Below are 19,007 nucleotides of genomic sequence, written 5' to 3'. Positions count from 1 at the left end.
AGTTATCTAAATGCAGATATATGATTTTTAAGCCAAAGTGGATATTGATATTCTTCCATGTAAGATTGGCTATCATAATTTATTATGATATCTGCAGTTTTTGCATATATGCCCTCTGTGTTATAGAAACATTCCTGAGAACCATCCAACTGTGAAAAACAAACAAAACGTCTGCAACTCCTATATATTTAAGCCTGTGGCAAGATGCCAGTCCTAAACATTCCCTGTGGTAAAATGGCAGCACTATAGCTCCACTGTAAGTTATCTTACATATCTTGCAATAATTTACATGTAGATCAGCATATTTAAAGCACTATCTGCTGTATCAGTTCTCTTAAATAGGATATTTCAAAGGTACAGCTTCAGAGATTGAGGAGGAGGGGTCGTCTATTTTTTTTTTCCTTTAAACTCTTGAATTTTGAGGCTTTCTGAAAGGCTGAGGTGATATTTCACACAGGATTCCACCTAAAATCCAGGAGTCCTGAATATAAACACCTAATTGCATATTTAAAGGGTCGACAATCTTCTTCCAACACCTATGCAAATTAAGATCAGCCACAGATTAAAGTCAGCTAGCTATTTTTCCATCCTGTGCATCCAGCTCTAAATTTAGACACATACAGCAATATTCCTCCTGCTAACCTCTTCAGCTGAAAAAAAAAAAAAAAAAAAAAAAAAAAAGACAGTTTACACCTCACACATATTTCCTGATCTCATCTTCCTTTGCAGAAGCAAGGAAAAAAAGAATCATTATAAAGACACAAACCTCATCTCTTAAAAATAAAGTCAATTTTTTTCCAAACACCAATCAGCTTTCTCTGTGAAACTTTCATCATCCAGTCCCTATTCTCTTACAGTTCTTACTACAACAGGACTTCCTAAAGTTTCCTCCATGAAACATGAAAAAGACCAGTTGTGCTGCTTTTGGCTGGGGTAGAGTTAATTTCTTTTCTTTTCAGCTGGAATGGGGCTGCGTTTTGGATTTGTGCTGAGCACATAGTTGATAATACAGAGATGTTCTTGTTATTGCTGAGCAGGGCTTGCACAGAGCCAAGGCCTTTTCTGCTTTTCATACTGCTATGCTGGTGAGGAGACTGAGGGTGCATCAGAAACTGGGATGGAACACAGACAGGACAGGTGACTACAACTGACCAAGGGGATATTCCAGACCATATGACATCATGCTCAGGATATATACTGTGGTGGAAGGAGGAAAGGAAGAACATTTGGAGTGATGACATTTTTCTTTCTAAGTCACTGTCACACTTGATATGGCTCTGCTCTCCTGCCGAAGGCTGAACACCTGCCAGTCCATGAGAAGTGGTGAATGAATGCCTTGTTTTAGTTTTCTTGTGTTTCTTTTGATTTCCCATTTAAACTCTCTTTATTTAAGTCCATAGGTTTTCTACCTTTTACTCTTCCAATTCACTCTTTTTTTTCCACTGGTGAGAGCACAAGCAAGCAGTTGTGCTTAGCTCCTAGCTGGGGTTTGAACCACAACACCAGTACTGGTGGAAAAGTACGATGACAGGACAGTTACATGTTTCCAAATAGTAAATTAAGACATTATTTTTGATTCTGTACTAAGTCTCAGTTCTGATTTCTGTCAGGCAGGCCAATAAATCAGGACTACCAGAAGACCAGCACAAAGGTCGCATAAGTTTTGATTCTCAGATGGTACAGAATCAATGGAGAAGATCCAGAAAGAGCAAATGGTGGTAGCAGTAGTGAACATCAACTGGTAAGTTGCTAGGAGCCCCAACCATGGGCCTTGAAAACAACCAAATCATGACAAACTGGTGTGCTTCAAGCTTAGAGTAGTATCTTATAAAATATCCCAGCTACAGGACAAGATCATGTGTTTACAACTCACATAATGGTAAAGATAAATATCAGCATTTAATAAAAAACAATGCATGTTGCAATCATGCATCACGGAGCTTTTTCTTAAAAAAAAAAAAAAAAAAAAAAAAGTAAAGCTTTTTCCTACAACACTTGTATTTCTACATTATTTCCACAACAAGCATTACAGAAGTACTACTTCTTTAGACATTGTGGTAGTCTGAAAATTCAACTTCAACTTCCCCAAACAACTTTTCATTTTCAAATTCAGCCTTCACTAGGTGAACTTCTATATTAAACAAAACTGAATTTTTAAATAGCAAAGTTTCAGTTCAAATTCAGTTTAAATTCTGAACTGAATTCAGAATAGCAAAGTTCAAGCTAGACAACCATAACAGCTGTATTTTTACCCTACTCTTTACCTTCAAATTAATGGTGTAATTATTACTTGTGATTTCTATTAATACTACATCTTCGAAAACAAAATCCTCTGAAGAGATCAGCACCAAAGTTGTTTTTTTAAACCAAAAAATTGAACTAATTTATTTAATAGAAAATCATATATGGCAATTCTAACACTACCACTGAAAAAAATAGCATTGATGTAGTACCACATCTAATTCGTATAAATTGCAGTAGTCTGCTAACATCTAATCCCTGTAATAACAACTGACACACAGTTTTCTACCATCTGATTCACAAGAAAACATTCCCAAAACTTGCTAATGGTGAGACTCTTAATCTTTCTTCTCAAACCTTAAATTAATATTCAGACCAAATATTCTTAGTAAATACTACTAAGTCTTTAAACTCAAAAAAAAATGATGAACACATCCAAAATTCTCAGCAACCTGTTTGCTCCACTTTGATTTCTAGTAAATTCAGTAATCAACAGAAAGACATTTCTTAGCACTATCACAGATGACTGACTCAAATATTTTGCATATACTGTACATCTGAGCATGGCAGATATGGGGTTTTAACATTAAAAGGAATCGATACTGATGGGTTTATCTTTTTTTATTAGCAATAAGTACAAAAATAGTTTACTAACAGCACACCCAGTTTTACGAGCTGAAAACAGAGAAGGAGGAAGTGTGCCGTGTGGAACAGAAAAAATTTCTTCTAAAGAAGTCCTAAAGTCAGTATTCTAACATAAATGAATATTTATGAAATTTAAGAAAGAAGGATCTTTTCCTGATAAAAACTATAGTTTGAACTGCTAGATCATTTGAATACAGATAAAGACATGAGTGAAATTATTTTTCTTCATTTTCTCTACTTTTCATTCCTTCCCTTGATTTCACAGGCATTACCCTGTGTATTTTTTTTTTTCCCAGTGCTTTGTATTAGTCATGATGGTATATTAGCTGTAAACTTCCCACAAAACTTCCCACAGGTCATGTCATTCAATGACACTGAATTGTCTGCTGCTATGCAGCAAGTGACACTTTCAGTGGAACATTTAAAGAAGCTGGTAAATAATACATATGGTACATGAAAATAAAGAAACCTTCTAAAGAATATCTGCAACAATAATCACATTCTGTCATCCCCAAACTGTTGTCCCCAAATTACAAAATAACCATTCTCTGCACACATCAGACTGCAAAGAAACTTGAAGAAAGACTTGAAGTAATGGCCTCAGAAAGACTGCATGAGGTGAAAGCTGAGTTTGAATACAAACCTTTTCAAGCTACACTAGGTAAGAAGAACACAGATTTTTGTGGGAAAACTCAAATGAGAGAAGAAGCACCGTCTGGGTTAAAGATATAGAGCTCAAATTCAGCCACTCTAGTTCTATTCAGAAAACTTAAATCCTAGACTTTAAAAAAAAAACAAAAAACATTCAAATTGCTGGCATTCCTGCAGAAACATCTCTGACTCAAATTAATACTAGAGCAGCACTTAAGTCTTCCCATTCTACACAGTAAAATGCGTTCTTCTGCATGAAACTAAGGACAAGTAAGTATTTGAGCCATGACAAGGAACATCTCTTAATTACCCTTTGTTCACACAAAACTCAGACATAAAAACTGCAGCTGCAATTCTATTTGTCAGTATACCAAGTTAAGCAGTTCACAAGCAGTACTTCCCCTTACTCCCAGTGTCCCCAAAGGCTTCAAACTGACTCAGAAAAGTAAATCAAACAGCTTGCAAATAGCAAAATTTCCCATCCACTGAATATATTTTCAGCACCAATATTACAAGCTGAATTATATTTTCTAAGGACTTGTTATTTTAAAATACTTCACAGATATTTATCTCTTCTATTTATGAAAGACCATCCAATAGACTTGTCAGCAAATTACTTTAGAGAAAGAAAGGAAAAGAAAAGGAGATCCAACATGGGAATATTACTTGCTGTCTGGAGGGATTTAAGAAATTATACAGATGGGTGATATTTGCATCCAGAGCTCAATTATGTAAAAACTATGTCCATCCATATGCATTCAGTAAGTTCAAGCTGGTGGCAAGAACCCCACAAAGAAATCTTAAAATATAAAAAAAATATTACTTTAGATCTAATTTTCTTATATCCTACAAAACCCTGATGCTTCACTATTAATATGAACTACATACATTAGATTGGAAGACGCTGAGGGAAATTGAAGACAACTAATTATCTACATGCTGACAGACAACAGAGAATAGAAATTTTCATTTCCTTGAAGTTGCAAAATAAAGCTTAATTCTAACTAAGAAATTAGATAAAAGAATGTAGAAGCAGACATACAGAACACTAAACTAGTAGCTGAAACCCAGTGGATAAACAGATAATGAGGAACAGAAGTGGTTTTTGTGGCAAAGTTATGTAACCAGAAACAACTGCGCATGACCTAAGAGAAGTTCACGGCAAAGTCATTGCAACATTAGGGGCACCCAGCGAATATAACCACCAGAGATTCCTATGGACAAGCCTCTACGATCATAAAAGGACTTCCAGTAGGATGCTAAAATATGCAAATTAGTTCTAGGAAAAGTGATGTTTATGGATTACCTAGGAAGTATGCTGTAATGAATATGTATGATCACGATGGAATAAATACCCTGTTGTAAAGTTTCATGACGTACATTCAATTAGAGGAAAAATCCTCCAAATGTGTCCAGACCTGCAATAAAGAATGCCTGCTTTCTAATACCTCAGATTGTGTTAGAAGTTCAGTCTCAGCCAACTTCAGTATTAATGCAACTTTTTATCATTAAATACATTTGGAGGAACTGCATTTTGTTACAACAGACAGATCTGACTAGAAGTCACAGCATTTATTTTACTTGTCTTATAAATTTGGTGCAAGACAACAACAGAGTTGCCCAATCTGTATAAAAAGAAGCACCCATGTATTCCCATTATTTAATCACACACATGGAATCAGTGCTTAACAAGGAAAAAACTAAAAATGTTACAAGGAGAAAATCAAAATAGAAACTTCAGAATTTCTTCATTTTCATATTACCTGTACTACTTTTAAAAATACATTTTTAATGTTTTCATAAATTTTAAATGTTCAAAACAAATGTCCATAGATTGCACATTAAAAAAAAAAATCTACATATAAAATTCAAACCATTTTCACTATGTACAGGTCTCTACATTTTCCTACATAACTCCATGAACATGTTATAATGGTGATGTTACATATGCATATATATATGCAACTCCATACTCCATTTATGTAAATTCAGTTGCTTTTTTCTCCTTCAGTTTTCAGGAGCTACACATTTAATTTAGATGCTACAAAAAAAAAAAACCTTTTACTGCAGTAAATATCCAACAAAGGTATTCTTAAAGTAAACAAGTGTCAGCTGCAGGCCAAGACGAGAGTAAAAAATTTTAATTATTGAAAGTTTATCTTCATATTTGTGGCAATTAACATACATATATATAACTGCATTGTGTCCAATTCTATGCCATTTATAAAAGTAGATGTGAAACTGACTGTTGCAAACTGTCCTAAGATGAAAATGTTATAGATTCAGATACATCTAAGTACTTCTGCTATATGTCACTTTTATTCACTCTTTTCAAAAGCAAATGGAAAAGAATTCTTTACCATGTAATAACTATTTTTGCCATGTGTTGCGCACATGTATTCTATTTCCAGCACACTACCACCAAGCACATGAGATCAGATTATTTTTGCCAGCAGGTTTTCTCTGCCAAGGATATAAACGGCTAAGCAGGCTCAGTTCCCTCACCAATAAAGAAATCAGGTGCCATAGGCACTTAGTACTCCAGAAAAAAGTGTTACTTAGCTCATACAATGCACTGTGACAATCTGCCTCAGAAAATTGTGAAGAAAACTAGCATACTTTCTTCACAAATCAACATGAAAAATATCTGCAGATGTGAAATGAGCATTTCAAATGGAAGTGACTACTCAATTTGACTTAGTATTTATGGAAGAGACCTGGACCTTAGACACTGCAGCGGAAAGTCAAATATTCAGAGGTACATAGTAGAATCAAAGAGGAATTAAGTTCCTCATGTAAGAACAAATGCATTCACCAGGGCAGCACCAAATTTATCTTATCAATTTAGTATTGTCAGAGCTAATCAATAATCTGTAACTTCCTGTTAAAATGATCTTCACATGGTTTTAGTCCCTTTAAAACCATAAAGTTTTAAACCATTTAAACCATTAAATCATAGATGAGTGAGTTTAAGATCTGAAAAAAATATTGATCCACAAGCATGCTATTGCTCTCTTTTTAACTAAGATTTGAACAGTGAAAATTACATTAACTAATGTGGCTAGCCTCCACCATAATCATGTCAAAACGGCTCTTGTATCATGAAATCAGAGAATTGTTTAGACTGAAAGAGACCTTCAGGATCATGAAGTCCAATAATTTACCTTGCCCATGTCCCTAAGTGTGATAGCTACACATCTTTTAAATACATCCAGGGATCTTGTTGGGACTCAGTCAATTCACTCAACTCCCCTACTAACCCGTTACAATCATCAAACCATGAACAACATGCTATTACAAAAAGACAGAATTCTACCTAATACAATTCTCTGTATTTTCCAGGCAATTATGTAAAACTCTATTTCAAAATATTCAAAGGTGTCTTGGAAATCTAAAAGTGTATTTATTACAAAAAGTGAAAGAATTTGAAAAGATGAAGTTCCTGGATTGTCTTAAGGCCAGTTATGATACTAACCCAGCTCTCAAAATATCTGATAAGAAGAAAAAAAAAAAGTGAAAAATTTGATGTTTTCAATCTTAAATATAGACAATTTTTTCTCTATTCCAAGATTTGAAATGAAAAGCTTAAAGCTAAACCACATTGCTAATGAAGATCCAAAAGAAAGACAGACAAACAATATTTTGTGAATCAGGAATATATCCCAAATTCATGATCCAATACCTAATATTCTAAGGTGCTACAATTCCAGACTCCAAAAAAAAAATGCAATGTGAAGCAGTGAGAATAACAATACCCATAAATCATCTCAGAATTTCTCTAACTGCTAACCATGAAGGGCTAGAAGTACAGAAAGAATCTTTTTCCAAAACCCAGGTTTTGGTTTAAAAAAAGCTAAGGAGTACCTCATTAAACACTAAGTTCTTAACTAAGAATACACCACTGTGTTCTGAAAATAGAATGGGGGAAAAGAATAACCCTCTAGGGCTGTAACACCTGTCAAATAGGCTTAAAGTGACTTCAAGCATCCCTCTACCAAAACTAAAACAAGTACAGTAAAAGGTTGGTATTCATAACCATACAGGATATTTTTGGAACTAATCCTGCTAATGATTCCAGATTTCATTTTTCATGTCACGCAAAGCCATAGTTTTGTACTGCTTGACTCTGGATACCAGGTAAGCCCCCATTCAGTTGCTTTTCCACTGCACAGCAGGATGGAGAAATGAAAAGAACCATACAAGCAGAGGGGAGGGAGACCTTGCAGGTTGAGATAAAGGCAATTTAGTAAGTACAAAGGGAAAAAACAAGAAAACAAATTATGCAAAAGCAGTCATTCCCCACCAGCAGACCAATGTCTCTCCAGTCCTGAACACGGTCTATTTTGGAAAAACAACTACCCAAGTTTACCACTGAGTATGATGTCATGTTATGGAATATCCCCCTCCTCAATTCACATTGTGCCAGCTGTGCCTTGCCCCAGCCTCCTGCTTACCCTCAGCTGACTGCCTGGCACAGTGAGAAGCATAGTGGACCTTGATGTTGTGCAAGAACCATTCAGTGACAACTATGAAACACTGGTGTCTTTTCAACACTGTTCTGGTCACCAATCCATAACAGCACCATATGGGCTGCTACATGAGACATGAACTCTAAACATGCCCAGTACAAGTTTTGAAGATAAGACCACTAGTAATTAATGCATTTTTTGGTGCACATATAAACCACAGAGGGAAAAACTCATATACTTCAAAATAGCTACGGACAGATACAGAAATCTAAAAGCTGATATATACAAGGATATCAGAGGACTCATCTGAACTGCCCTGTGACTTCAAAGAGCTTAAAGATACCAACAATGACTACATAGTTATTCCTGTAGATTTAGATATCAAATTAACAATATTTAATACACCTGCAGGTCACAGACTATAGCTTGCTTAAAGATGACAAATTATACCCCAATACAAATTTTTCTGAACAGGAGAATCTCAGGAAGACTTTACTCACTTCCATGGAAACAAAACTGTTCAAATACAGCATCCAGTCCACTAGTCTACCTTACCAAACAAAAGACTTAGCAGCACAGAATTCCAGAGTCCTCTCTCTTTGATCCACACACAAACATCAGAAGCTGTTTTCAAACATCAGAAGCAGGTTTCCAGTTAAGTCTTTCTTTACAATCGTCAAGTTCATCTACACATCTCTAACATGTAAGCAATTACAGGAATTTCTTACATGGTGTCACGTATGCCTACAGTCTTCTAATTACATGCTTCAACAATACAAGATAAAAAAGGAGGAAAAAAAAAAGCATGATGCATGTGAGTACCTATACATGAAATTCAATGCAACTCCCAAGCACTCCAAGGACTATATTCCAAAACTCAAATCCAACTGTAGCAACTATATGAAACAGAGGAATTTATCTACTCGTACAACCTAGGAAATATAGGTTTGGATAGATCTTAAAAAAATAGTATAAAAAAAACCTTTTTTTAATCAAAAATGAAAGGCATTGCACTTGCAGCACATACACAGCCATTAAAGATACATTCCCAAGCAGCAAAAACTGCAACAAGCCAGTGACATCACCAAAGACATCGGAGGAGCAAACTCTTGAGAAATATATTTTAAAAAAACCCAAACAAATACAAAGGAAAATCCTTTGATTATTCCCAAAATATTTACATAAATTATTTTAAATATTTTATATCCAGAAAGCACAGCCTCTTTATAAGAGCAAATGGAGAAACAAGTGGTCCAACCTTCTAGGGCCACTGCAGAACACAGTTTTCCCAATATAAAATCTGCTGCATCATATGGTATCTTTTCCATTTAAATTTATAGTCTGTTCTGGTATAGCCACTCCAGAAAATATTTCACTGTTTGAAAACTCATTATAGCTATATAAGTAAGATCTGTATGTGTTTTTCACTGTTCTAGGTAGTCAGGAGAGGTACTCCAGTGAGGTATCTTCCACTGCTTCATAATCATCAAGATGTCGCTTTTATTTAAATTCTGGGATATGCTAAAGTTGCATATCCCAGATATTCATGGTTCCTGCCTGTGTCAAGTTTGGACAACAAGTCACTACAAATGTCTGCTCTGGAGACTTTTTATTATTTCTGTAACAATCCAAAAGATCTAGAGCATTGCATCAATTTCAAGCATTGCAGGAAACTTTAGTTCTCCAGCTGTTCAGGATCAGACATGATTTACTTATTTGTAAGCTATATGGTTATACTTATTTTCATTAATTAAATGACTTTCAGTAATTTGGTTATAAAAGTCTTAGCTCTAAAGTTAGACTCCAATCCTTAATTTACCATTATAAAAAGTAAGTTACATCCCCAAAATTTTTACTCAACATAATATAAACAAGATGTAGGAAGGCAACCCAGCTGTTTTTCCTTCAGACATTTGTCTCCCTATGTTTTCTGTACAACTACTCAGAGACTACCCTGAGCATGATCCTGACTGCCATATACAGAGTCCAAACAAAAAAAAATATGTTATCACCAGTATATTTATTTGTAACTACTTCTCCAGACATAAAAAAATTACTTTTACCATATATTTCAATTTAACAATTTTAGGCATTCAATTTGATCAATTTTTTTCCATGCTTTTATAATTTTTCATAGCTTTAGGAAAGTCATTCCCTTTCTTGTTACTCTCCTCTAGATAAAGAACTAACCAAATAGCACTACCTCAGAAATATATCTATGACCTAGAACTTAATATTTTTAGCATTTTAGGTGGCTATCACTGATAAAAAAAATATTTCTATAAAATACCACATTAATTGTGTGCATTTGTTGTAATGGACTAAAAGCCTAAGGCAATTTGCTAAACTTCTAAAAAAGATTTTTTTTTTAATATATTTTTTAATCAGCAGGTAAAACACACTCACTATATTCTCCAGTAGCCAAAGATACACTTTAATCCTGCTTGTATACTTCCCAGAACACATAAACCAGCTGAATGACACCAAATATAGTATAACCTTCTGCTGCTCAAAATGAGTTCTAAAGACAGATATCCATCTCATAAATAATCCCAGTTAATAATCACATTTCCAGTGACTGAAGTAGGTGCTGTATTTCTACATAACTGTGTTACAGAGTCCAGCCTTTGGTATATCCAGAGAACCAACTCAGACAGATTTGGATCTTTTTAGTCAATTTTAAGTAATAGCATGGATCTCAAATTCAAGATGGCTTCAATCTTATTGAGGAAGGAAAAAGAATGCTTGTATCATTAGAATAAATAAACTTTTACATTTCCATTTTTTTAACAGATGTCACAAGCCACAGAAGAGAAGGAATGGTCAGATGTTGTTTCCCCAGCTTGAAAAAGCAAATCTCAAAAGTGCATCAATCAAGGAAAAATACTGCTAAAAAGATGACTCTCTAGCTGGAGCCCACAATTTATCTTTCACTAATGGCCTGCTCTTAAATTTATTTTTTTATTTGTATGCACAAATCACAGTAAGCTACGGTCTACAGCTTAATCAAGACCAAAAAAGGAAGAAAAACAGCATAGAAATATCCACAACTAGCATTACAGCTATCGAATTACCAGAAGCTTTTTTTTCTTCAAAGCTTTATGCTATGGTAATATTAGCTATGAATTAAGTTGTCTTTTACTTCACTAGGCCCTTAGAAATCTTTGACACAGGAGACAAGTACATGCTGGTTGAAAGTACTTTCAATTAAAAATGTCTGTATTCAGTGAAACAATGGAATCCCTCTCAGACAGAAACACAGTATTTCTATAAATTGCTCCTAATAGTAAAGGAGTAACTAAACTGAAGTTGTCATTAGAGAACTTCATAACTAGAGAAGGACAAACAGTATTTCATACACAAGTCTTTAGAGCACACAAGGTAGGAAGACTGAGTCATCTAAACAGAAGCCATACACAAGCCTTAAGAAAAAAATCCTGCCCCTCAAGTTAGGAATAGAAAAAATAACCAAGAAGTTATAGATTTAGTCTTTTCTGTTGAAGTTATTCCTCTTTAACTTCTGAACCATACTTATTACACAGCTCTGGTCACTATTCACTCAACTGGAGAAAAATCTTCCTGACTACTGTTACTTTAGACCATTTTTACACAAGTTCCTCTGAGACTTTATGTAACCAATCCGCCCTCAATTCATAGCTCTTCAAGAATAAAGGTCTTCCCTCAATCTTACTTTGAAAAATCCATAATAACTGGATGTATAGGTTAACGTCGGCTCTCTGCCAATTCCTCTCTTCAGTAAGACAGGGAAGAAAATACAATTAAAAGCTCGTGGATCAAGATAAAGACAGGGAGATCACTCACTTGCTACCATAATGCAAAAAACAGACTGGACTTAGGAAAGATAAATTTAATTTATTGCCAATAAAAGGTAGACAGTGAGAAACAAAAACCAAAATTAATCCATCTTCCCCCCACCATTCTTCCTTCCTTTTTTGCTGGTTTAACTTTGTTACTAACTTCCCTACCCCTCCCCACCACTGTGCAGAGCAAACGGGAGGGGGAATGGGGCTTGTAATTCAACCATAACACTTCATCCCTGACACTCTTCCCTCCTCACTCTTTTATCCTGATCCAGCATCCAATCTCTCCCCCACAACACAGTCTTTCCCAGGACTTCCCACAGAAAACACAGTTCTTCAGGAACTGCTTCAGTGTGGTCCTTTCCACAGGGCACAGGCCTTTAGAAACAGACTTCTGCAGCATGGGTCCCCCACGGGCCACAACTGCCAGAGCATCTGGTCCTGTACAGGCTGCTCTCCCACAGGTCACAGCTCTGCCAGGACCCTGCTCCTGACTGGGCTCTTCATGGGCTGCAGCCTTCATCAGGATGTGTGCACCTGCTTCGGCATGGGGTTCCTCATGGCCTGCAGTGTGGACATCTGCTCCAGACTGGTCCTCCATGAGCTCCAGGATGACAACCTGCTTTGACAAGGTCTTGTCTTTGGGCTGCAAGGGAACCCCTGCTTTGGCACTTGAAGCACCTCCTCCCCTTCCTTGCTGCTGATCTGGGGGTCTGCAGGGCTGTTCCTCTTCCATTTTTTTCCCACTCCTCTCTCATGGCTGCTGCACATGGTTCTTTACAATTTCTAATATATATGTTGTCACTGAGGTGCCACCAGCATCTCTTAAAGACTCAGCATTGGGGAGTCATGGGTCTATTTTGGAAATGGCTGCAGCTTGCTCTGTCAAGTACCAGGATAGCTCCTAGTCTTTTCTCAGAGAGGCCCACGTGAACTAAATACATGAATTTAAAAGCTCTAGTCCCAACTGGAGAAAAACTTTCAGAAAGCTGAACAAATGAAAACCAAATTCTATCATCTTCTCAAGTAAGGCATTGCACCAACCAATAAGAAGACAAACAACTGATTCTTAGCTTAAAATTTCCTAGTTGATTAGATGCTGATTTGAAGACTGCACTGTTGAGCACAGTACCACCCAATTTCCTATCATATTCCTCGTGCCTGCTTCTTCATCAGGAATGGATCAGTCTTCTGTAAATCAAAAAAAATGAACATTGTTAGATTTTCATATTCTTACTGAAAATCCTCCTGGAAAAATTCCTTTTTGCATTTTTTAGCTCTGAAAAAGTCCTCTGTCATTCCAATTACTTCTGAAATTTAGCATGTGTTGTCAGGTAGTAGAGGAGCATTTGGAGTTAGATGACTAAGGTACTTCCAAAAGAAAGGTACTTAAACTGGTACTTTAAATGGTTTTTCTTACTCGGATTTTTTTCTGTATATAGACTAGAGGATCCCACCACAATCCTAACTGCACTCTCGACTGGCTCAGTTATTCAACACGTTCTTTAGGAAATAATGACAGGAATTAATAATTCCAGAAAGACAACATCAAAATTAGGAAGCAAAATCATCTACCTCAGACAAAGCAAGATGTAGAACCCAAATGTAACAGGTGACTGTGCACACTCACAAGACAGAGCTGCCACATGGCTGACCAACCTAACATATTTCATGTCACCGATGATGTCCTAGTAGAAATGCAACTGTTGTTGAGTCCAATAGTCTACAAGCAGCTAACAGCACTTGGAGTCTGAACACTGGTGAAAACTTGGAATGAGAAAGAGGAAAGAACCTAGCTACAGTCTACATCATAAAGCATTTATTGTGGGGAATGAAAGGTACATGCAGCAACAGAAATATTCAGAAGACACTAAAATATTTTCATGTGTGATCTGAAAGCTTAAGAGGGAAGAGTGGAGTAATACACAAAGTCTTTTCTCAGTTTCTGGTGCAGGAGCTGAAATCTGGAGAACCAAATATGGTCTGGTAAAGTATACACTCCTCCTTGCTTACGTAACAGAAACTGCAAGAAAAAAGGAGATTACACCCACAGCAATACCTCCCTACTACTTCTGCTAGTTCTATAAAAGTAAGAGTAGGTCAAGTATTTGAGAGCTATTATGAAACTCCTCTACTCCTCCATATCAAAACCTCCTAAACAAAGAAGTCCTCAAGGATCTGCTCTACCAGGCTTGTCTGCTTCATAAACTTCTGTCAGAAAAACTGCACCAGCTGGAAGTGGCAGCCGTGAATCAAACTCCATATAGCCAATTCAGCTCTGATGGAAACAAAATTTTGATGTAGACAAATTATGCCAACAGGAAAAGCATTTGGGTTGGCTTTACTCATACCACAGATTCAAATAGTGAATTTTTTCTGGCACAGAGATTTCTTCTGCTTTTCCAAGAAGGGACTTTATTGGCCAAGCTGCACTAACTTTTAGGTCAAAGTGGTTTAAAGAGCTCAAATACCAAAATTTTTCAAACTATCTTGAAAGCCTGTTACAACAACAGCAAAAAGTTAACTGTCTGTATTCTGATATGTCTCAAAGATTTTTGAAATAAGGTCTCCAAGGAACATTTTTCAAATATGTTAAATAAAAATTGTTCCAAAGCTTGCTCTCTTTGTATGCACACATATACAAAGCAAATAACCCATCATCCTCACAACCTCTATTTCATATAGTCGAGCTCGTTTTGCAAAAACAATACTGAAGACAAACAGTTCTAAACAATTAAACTCTAAACACAGTCACCAGAAAAGTCTCAAGAAGTTACAAGGGAAAGCTCTCCTAACTCTCTCATGCAAATCAAAATCCAGAAGCAGCGTCTTCCTCTAGTCCGTTTCTTCTTTAGGAGATAGTAGGATTTTTCTCAAATGCAGGGAAACTGACAACAACTCGCATGTGGATTTTTAAGAGAAATTATCTCTGACTGGACTCAGACAGAAAGAGTTAAGCAAATGTCTTGGTTGTTCAGGCACCAGAGGTACTATTCTGAATGGTAAAATGATAGCAAAGGGTTTTATTTATTAGCATGAGCTGCAAATGGAACCAACGGACTATGGGCCAGTAAGTTACTACCTGAGACAAATACATGAAGAATATATTTTTTTTAATGCCTTCTTGACCAGACACGAAAAGAGGGATGGAAGAACAGGACATTACCAAGAAAAACAACAATACAAGGAACAGCAAGCAAAAAGTTAGAAGGAAAATAATATAATCAGAATCTGTGGTTTTCATCAATATAATCATCAACACATAAAACTGTTTAAAAGGAAAGATTATTACTTGATCCCATAGTTTTCAATTGCAAAATATAGCATAATCCCTATTTCACTACATCAAACTTACTGACAAGAGTGGGTGAGATGGGAAAAAACAGAAGAAAGCAGGAGACCTAGAAACATGCAGCAGTCTTCAGCTTCAGCAAAAACATATCCAAAAGTAGAATTCTATAATAACTAGAAGTTATATAAATATTGTCTCAGCTTTTATTCAAAGCCTTAGAAAACTGAACAACAAAAGCTTTAAGGTGCAATTTCAGCTTGTTCAGTTCTTGGGACCAAAGCCATACCCAAATACTCTCTGAAAACAAAAAAACTACTCTTGAAGTATTCTATTTGTACCTTTTTTTTGACCTCATGTAGTCAAAATCAGAAGAAGCTCTAAGACTGTTTCCAGAATGACTCTGATTGAGCAGTGAGGTTGGACCAGATTACCTCACTGAAATCTCTTCCAACCTTATCCATTCTGCAAACACACCAACACAAAATTAGATTTTGCAACAACTTGTGGACACTGCCTCCTCTCTTCCTCACAACACTGTATCACCCAACACTATTATGCAGACTTACTTCTAGAAGTATTTTGAGGATGAAAAAAGCCTAAAAATCTGCTCAGAAAAAGTACCTCAGCAATATCACTAATATACATATGTCAAAATTATATTAATAATGAACAATCAAGCTATTCAAACTGTCTATGTGAATGTAATCTGGCTCCTTGTGTGAACTCAGTACAACCCATGATTACTTGACCACAGACATTTTACCAACAGGACATCGGCCTTATTCCATGCATAAGCCTATGCCTTCCTAAATAATGGAACATTGTCAGGAAATAAAAAGACTCCTTTACAGACTTACCTACTTTGGCTGCAGAATGGTGCAAGTACACAGCTTTGACTTACATAGGCCAGGACTGGTCATACATGTTCACTTCAAAAAGACCAATACTTTACTTATTTGATTTCAGATGTAGAAAGAAAGGAGTCAAGAAGTGACTCAGTGCCAGAGCATTTTTAATGGAAGCACAAGAAACCCTTACAGACATAATTACTCTAAGACATAGCCTATACATAATCATAGACACCCTTAACCCCAGATATGCAAGGCTTTGATTTCTGGGCATCCCTTTTGATCAGTGCTAGAGCATTAATGAGGAGCTTTCCACACCCATGGATGCATAAAGTATTAAAAAGAAGACACAAAGAAAAGAGTAGGTAAAGACTCAAAGCGAATTTTTATGCAGAAATGAAAGGATATGACTTCTGGCACATCTTTACATTCCTTTATAGAATTCTATTTTTGTCCCACTCCAATTTCACCATGTGAAAATACCATAATTTGAAATCATACCCAAATCTATATCAGTCATCAAAAGAGTTTAAATATTTTAATCATCCACACTGCTATTTTGAGAAAAATGGTTGTATGTCATGTTTTGTGGACTAGGCCTTAGAAGGAAACAAGACACTTGGCTTGTGGCTTTCACAGATATGTGTTGATAGCTAAGGAATGGCAGGATTTAATGATCTTGGACTGCATTCCACACATAAAAGAGAACTACATTCTAGGACAAAGTTTCCCAATACACAGGCTGTAAAACATCAGATGGTGGTCCAAAAAATAATCATAAAAGTGTATTTTTAAAAACATACATTCTCACACATATTAGCAAGAAAACATTATTGAGGAAATACAAAAAAATAAAAACATTCCAACCTAACTAAATAGCACTATAAGGCATAAGAAAGTGTGACATTTCACAAGATGATTCTTGCATTTTTTAAGGAAATTAAATGTTCTTGAAGTAACATAATCTCCTTTAACATTTAAGTTTGAAAACACTTTCTTGTGTTTTACTGAATTTCCTGAGTCCCCTCCAGAAACTGCTTTATTACATCCAGTATGTTCCTCTCCTCATCTTACTTCCCTAAGCCTTATTACATCCAGTATGTTCCTCTCATCTTACTTCTCCAAGCTGCTAACCTGTTTTCTTCCAGATCTCACTATGCTTCCTCTATTATTATTCTCTTTAGAGATACCCATTAAAGTCACCTACTGAAGCAATCCATCCATCCACTGCGCAATTTTTGTCTATTTTTATTAACAAGCTCTGCCTCAGGTATTCTGTTTCACTCTAAATTTAAGTTACCACTGTTTTGGAACATCCTTTATTTCACTTGTTCAGCTACAGGAATCTCCTTTCTTAGGACACTTGCTTTACCCATCACTTTTTTAAAATTAGAGACACCTAGTTCACACCCTATATCTACTCCCCAGGTTAAGATCCAGATATAGCTACCCAGCCCTTGTCTTTCACAGTCTTCTTTCCAGGACTAATTTTCCTTCCTAATGTCCTTGTATCTTCTCTATTGTTATGTCTTAATACATATTCTGAATTGCTTGATTTTCTAAGCCAGACAAATAAGCAGCAATAAGTATGTTAAACCTTTATACCAAAACAGCTCAGAAAAGACAGCTGTCAAAGAATACTGGAGACATACTTGGAGCTCGTAAGTACAATAATAGTAGCATACCTGAGATACTCTCCCTCAAAATCAATATTTCTGCTTTCTTATTTCCAATATACCACTCCTACAAAATTCAAGAACGTCAAATAAAAAACAGCTAAAAAAGCCCAACAGCCATCTTTTTATTTCTAGTACATAACATTTAACTTGAAACACCATTTGCATGTGTTGCTCTGATGCTTCAATCTTCATCAGTTTAAAAGCTACGGTTTTTTTCTGAGATGACTAAAATTTAAAACTTCTTGATTTAAAACGTAAAACTTGTGGTTTTAAACAACCTTTAAATTAAATATGCTGATTAATACATACCCATTTAACCAATTCATATGTATTACTAAGTACTGAATTGATTATTCCCTTTTTCCAAGACAACTATTTTCACAAGTCTTGTAAGTGACAAACTGTATCTGCATGAGAACAGGCTTACTAAAAGCCAGAAGAATTTTAAACCCAACTAAAAGTGCTTAGGTACATTACATATTTAAACACTGGAAAAACTATTTTGCATTTAAAACTAAACTGTTTATGTTATTTGGGCTATAAAGAACGACATTACATAAATTATCAGAAAAATAAAATTTCAGAACTGATCTCCTCTTTCTTGACAGTTCTATTAATGTATTAGAAAGAACAAACTGTTTTACTTCTGTTTTCTGTTTCAAATAGATGTAACTTAAATTTGAATAAAGTAAGAACTAGTTGAAACATTTTTAAATAAGAAGACTATTCACTTGATAGCAATAAAAGATACTGATGTATGAATTGATCTTGACATGTCAGCAAATTCTGTTTCCCAGCATCTGGTAGCTGAGACCTCTTGCTTTTCTGAGCACTTTGGCAAGATGCATGTACTGTTGGATACGTGGGCTGGGGTGTGTGCTTTTTGTTTTGATTTGTTTTTAATTTGAGACTATATTCAGCCTGCAGTAACATGCATATTCATCATGAAATTTTAAGTTTACATATGTTTCTTTAATTAAAAGTTAAATTTAATGCATTTAAAAGAAAGGTTTGATACGGCTTTCTACAAAGCCTCTTTATATGGCCTCAAATTATCTGCACCTTATTCTGACATACTTGCAAGAGTTTCTAGATCAATTAAATGATTTTTCACAATCATGGTTCAAAATTGTCTATTTTATATTATATATTTTGAAATGCTTTATGACACAGAAAGAATAAGCCCGGTATTTGATTTGTGTTAGCAATTGAAGAAAATAATTTTAAAATGTTTTGTTTGTTACTGAGACGAATATATGAAAATGACATGTTTCCTTGGAATCTGGGCTTTTTTTTTTTTTTTTTTTTTTTCTGCAATAAAAGAATATGGATTTCCAGCTTCTTAGGAAAATTAAATTTGC

General features: G+C 35.5%; 1 protein-coding gene and 1 long non-coding RNA gene across 3 annotated transcripts in view; both read right to left on the bottom strand.

Annotated features, from left to right (window-relative positions):
• AUH (AU RNA binding methylglutaconyl-CoA hydratase) overlaps positions 1 to 19,007 on the bottom strand; it is a 110,865-nt gene that overhangs the window by 82,175 nt on the left and 9,683 nt on the right. The window lies entirely within an intron of this gene.
• Positions 11,860 to 19,005, bottom strand: LOC140681753 (uncharacterized). 2 transcript variants are annotated; one of them, XR_012052888.1, is made up of 2 exons: positions 17,653 to 19,005; positions 11,860 to 13,018 (listed from the first exon to the last, which is right to left on the bottom strand). It is a non-coding gene; the product is annotated as an uncharacterized lncRNA (long non-coding RNA). The 2 variants fall into 2 exon arrangements; XR_012052889.1 differs by lacking the exon at positions 17,653 to 19,005 and adding an exon at positions 15,458 to 17,645.

Source organism: Taeniopygia guttata, chromosome Z, assembly GCF_048771995.1.
Source record: "Taeniopygia guttata chromosome Z, bTaeGut7.mat, whole genome shotgun sequence".
In the NCBI taxonomy this organism is placed as follows: Eukaryota; Metazoa; Chordata; class Aves; order Passeriformes; family Estrildidae; genus Taeniopygia; species Taeniopygia guttata.
This window is presented reverse-complemented; position numbering and strand designations above follow the sequence as displayed.